Raw genomic sequence first — 4,709 nt, forward strand, 5'->3', positions numbered from 1 at the left:
ATATGTATAGGGGATATAGGAAAGGTTATGACATTATATATGCACCATCACCTGATCAGCTGGTATACGATGTTGATTTTGCCCACAGTAGCCGATATGATATGATGGGATGCCCTCAGAGGCTGATGATATTATGAAATATGTACCTATGCACGACATGACATTCATATTCATATGGATGACGTTAAAAGTAATTTATGATTTACAAAGTTATTCAGACTTACAGGTTGAGTCATGTACTCTATATGTCTTTCATATCTCTCATGTATTTATTTATGTGCCTTACATACTTAGTACATTATTCGTACTGATGTCCCTTTTACCTGGGGACGCTGCGTTTCATGCCTGAAGGTCCCGATAGATAGGTCGAGAGCCATCCAAGTAGGCTATCAGCTCAGCGAAAGATGTTGGTGCGCTCTATTTGCTTCGGTGTTGCTCGTTTGGTTAGTATGATTTAGATGTGTATTGTTTGGTATAGAGGAACTCTGTCCCGACACTTATGACATTTATGTATTCTTAGAGGCTTGTAGACATATGTCGTGTACATAAAAGATTGTACGGCCTTGTCGGCCTATGTTTTGAGTTTATAAAGGATCATGTTGGCCTATTAGGCCTGTATGCATGTGTATATGATGAGGTATTAAGAAAGATATGTTACATTGGTACTTAGTTGAGTAAGGTACCGGGTACCCGTCCCGGCCCATCGATTTGGGACGTGACACACCAGTTGCGAATTAAGGAGAGAGATATTCCGAAAACAGCTTTCCGGACTAGATATGGCCATTATGAATTCCTTGTGATGTCTTTCGGTCTTACTAATGCGCCGGCAGCTTTCATGGATTTAATGAATCGGGTTTTCAATCCATTTCTAGATATATTTGTAATTGTTTTCATTAATGATATTCTGGTATATTCTCGATCAGAAGCAGAACATGAGGATCATTTGCGTGTGGTGTTGCAGACTTTGAAAAATCAGAAATTATATGCTAAATTCTTCAAATGTGAATTTTGGTTGAATTCAGTGGCTTTCCTTGGGCATATTGTTTCTGATGAAGTATTAAGGTAGATGGTCAGAAAATTGAAGCAGTACAAAATTGTCCTAGACCCACAACTCCTATGGAAGTTCATAGTTTCTTGGGCTTAGCTAGTTATTATCGGAGATTTGTGGAGAACTTCTCTTCTATTGCTTCTCCCATGACAAAATTGACACACAAAGACGTTAAGTTCCAATGGTCTGACGCATGTGAAAGGAGCTTTCATGAGTTGAAGAAACGCTTAACATCAGCACCTGTTCTAGCACTTCCTGAGGGATCTGAAGGTTATGTGGTATATTGTGATGCATATAGGGTTGGATTGGGATGTGTTCTAATGCAGCATGGCAAAGTTATTGCATATGCTTTGAGGCAGTTGCGGAAGCACGAACACAATTATCCGACTCATGATATTGAGTTAGCAGCTATTATATTTGCCTTGAAAATATGGCATCATTATCTTTATGGTGTTCATGTGGATATCTATACAGATCACAAAAGTTTGCAATATATATTTAAGCAGAAAGAGTTGAACTTGAGACAAAGGAGGTGGCTTGAATTACTGAAGGACTATGATATGGATCTTTTGTACCATCCAGGCAAAGCAAATGTGGTAGCTGATGCGTTGAGTCATAAATCCATGGGCAGCTTGAAGCATGTAGAAGCTGGGAAATTAGAAATGACTAAGAAGATATATCGATTGGCTAACCTAAGTGTGCGACTATGTGGTACAGGTGACCAGGGTGTAGTAGTCCAAAATATTATGGGCTCATCACTGGTAGCTGAGGTAGAAATGTGTCAATTTGAGGATCCTGAGCTAGTCAAGATTAAAGAGAGCATCCCTTTTCAGAAAAAGCAGCTGTTCGGTCAATTTGATGATGGAATTCTAAAATATAAGGGTCGATGGTGTGTACCTAATATTGGGGAGCTTTGTAAGCAAATTATGACAGAGATGCACTAGTCTCGGTACTCAGTTCATCCTGGTTCAACTAAAATGTATCATGATCTTCATCAACTATATTGGTGGAACGACATGAAGAAAGATATAGCCACATTTGTGGCTCAGTGTCCCAACTGCCAACAGGTTAAAGCTGAACACCAGAAACCTGGAGGGATACTTCAAAATATTGAGATTCCAGCTTGGAAATGGGAATCGATTAATATGGATTTCATTACAGGATTGCCCAATTCTCGGCGGAAGTTTAATTCTATTTGGGTCATTGTGGATAGGCTGACGAAATCAGCTCACTTTCTCCCAGTTAGGAGCACCTATTCAGCTGAAGATTATGCGAGACTATATATCAAGGAAATAGTTCGGCTACATGGAGTTCCGCTTTCTATTATATCTGACAGAGGTGCCCAATTTACAGCTAATTTCTGGAGGTCTTTTCAAGAAGGTTTGGGTACTCTTGTTAACCTTAGTACTCTTTCATCCATAGACCGACGGACAAGCCGAATGCACTATTCAGACGCTCGAAGATATGTTGCGAGCTTGTGTCTTAGACTTTAAGGGAAGTTGGGAAGATCATTTACCGCTTATTGAGTTTGCTGACAATAACAGTTATCACGCCGGTATTTAGATGGCACCCTATGAGGCACTATATGGGAGGAAATGCAAATCTCCTATTGGCAGGTTTGATATTGGCGAGACAAAGTTGCTAGGACCCAAATTGGTACAACAAGCTGTAGAAAAGGTAAAGTTGATCCAGGAAAGGTTGCGTATAGCTCAAAGTCGACAGAAATCATATTCAGATAGCCGACGTCGAGACTTGGAATTTGTTGTGGGAGACTGGGTATTCTTGAAAGTGTCGTCTATGAAGGGTGTAATGAGATTTGGCAAGAAGGGAAAACTCAGCCCTAGATATATTGGGCCATATCAGATTGTTCAGAGAATTGGGCGAGTAGCCTACAAACTTGACTTGCCACTGGAATTAGACGCAATACATCCGATATTTCACGTTTCCATGCTTCGCAAATTTTTAGGTGATCCTTCTTGCATCAGTTCTATTGAGGATATTCAAGTTACCAAGGACTTGTCATATAAGAAATACCTGTTGCCATTCTTGACCGTCAAATCCGTAAGCTACGGACTAAAGAGGTAGCCTCAGTAAAAGTACTTTGAAGGAACAATAATGTAGAGGAAATGACATGGGAGGCCAAGGAGGACATGAAGTCTAGATACCCTCATTTATTTGAGTCTTCAGGTGATATGCTTGAGATAAATAAGGCAGGTATTGCACAGATATCAACCAGTGACAGTTGAGGTAATTAAGTTATGGCTAACCTTCTTATTATCATTATTGTATAAGTAAACGGTCGTGTGGGGCCAAATTGATGTTATTATGATAATATGTAGCCCTGTTTGGCCTTAGATATGTATGCTTGGGCTGATGACAGGTTTTGGATAGTCCTATTTACAGGGAAAACTCTCGCGAAATATTTTAAAAATATTTTTTCCAGAAGTTAGGTTAACCGCTAACATTCGAGGACGAATGTTCTTAAGGAGAGGAGAATGTTACACCTTGTGTATTTGGCGTTATCATGCTGTAAAGGGGATAATTCAATAGGAAGATAATTTTTATGAGATATTTAAATGATGCGATAGTTATACGTTAAGATTGGAAGTCATTCGAGTTGTGATTAAAAATTTGACAAAGATCGCCGTAAGTTACGGGTTTTAAATTTCACTAAAATTTGGATAAAATGTTGATGTGCTTTTCTCTCAATATACTAGGAGTTATGGTATTTTATACCCACAGAATCGAAGGTCTATAAGTCTAGTTTCCAACGCAACAAACCGTTTGTTAATACAACATCAGAGTAGAGAGATATTAACATTTTCGTACAGGGGTGCACACTGTTACGGGAACAGTGTGCATAGTCGGTTTTGGTTAAAAAAAAATTATTTAAGTCAGTTTTAAAACATAACCCCTACGTTTTATCCTCTCCAAAACAAAACCTAAAACCTAGGGATTTCCTCCCAAACTCCTCCCATCCATCTAGTCAATCATAACAACAATTTAGTCATCCTCAAGATAGAGAACACCATGGTAGCTTCGGAATCGTGAATTCTTCGGTGTTTCACTTTTCATAGGAAGACTCCGCCTTGAAGTAATCTCGAATTTAAAGTAATTCTGGTCACATATGGTATGATTTAACTTCCTCTTTGAACTTTGCAAACTTCTACCATAAGAATTCCTAAGAAATAGTTGAAACCTCTACAGAAATATTCTTGATTGTTTTAAGAAACCTCTCTTAATATGACTTGATTGTTGGGGCTGTTTTATATGGTTTTATTGTGTTGTTTGGATCTGTGAAGACATGGATGGAATCTTGTCGATGAGGAGATGTAGTAAAGTAAAAATTTGGTGGTGTGTTGAGGGGAAATTAAGCTACAAAAGAGTCTACAAATTCATGCCCGCAAGTTGTTCGCTTAAATGTCTAAATGAAGAATTATATAAGATATGATCTTGAATTTGATATTGAATGGTTCGTATTATGTAGGAAATCATTCCTAAGGCTTTCGAGGTCTCGGAAACCGTATATAACTCCATCGAGAAGGTATGTAGGGCTTTCGCTATACATGACTAGAATTCGAATAAACGTTTATCGAATTGTTTCGTCGGATTTGAGTTATTTCACCTTCAATTTATAAAGATGTTTAGACCTAATCCTTTC

The sequence above is a fragment of the Nicotiana tabacum genome, chromosome 1 (genome assembly GCF_000715075.1).
Source record: "Nicotiana tabacum cultivar K326 chromosome 1, ASM71507v2, whole genome shotgun sequence".
In the NCBI taxonomy this organism is placed as follows: Eukaryota; Viridiplantae; Streptophyta; class Magnoliopsida; order Solanales; family Solanaceae; genus Nicotiana; species Nicotiana tabacum.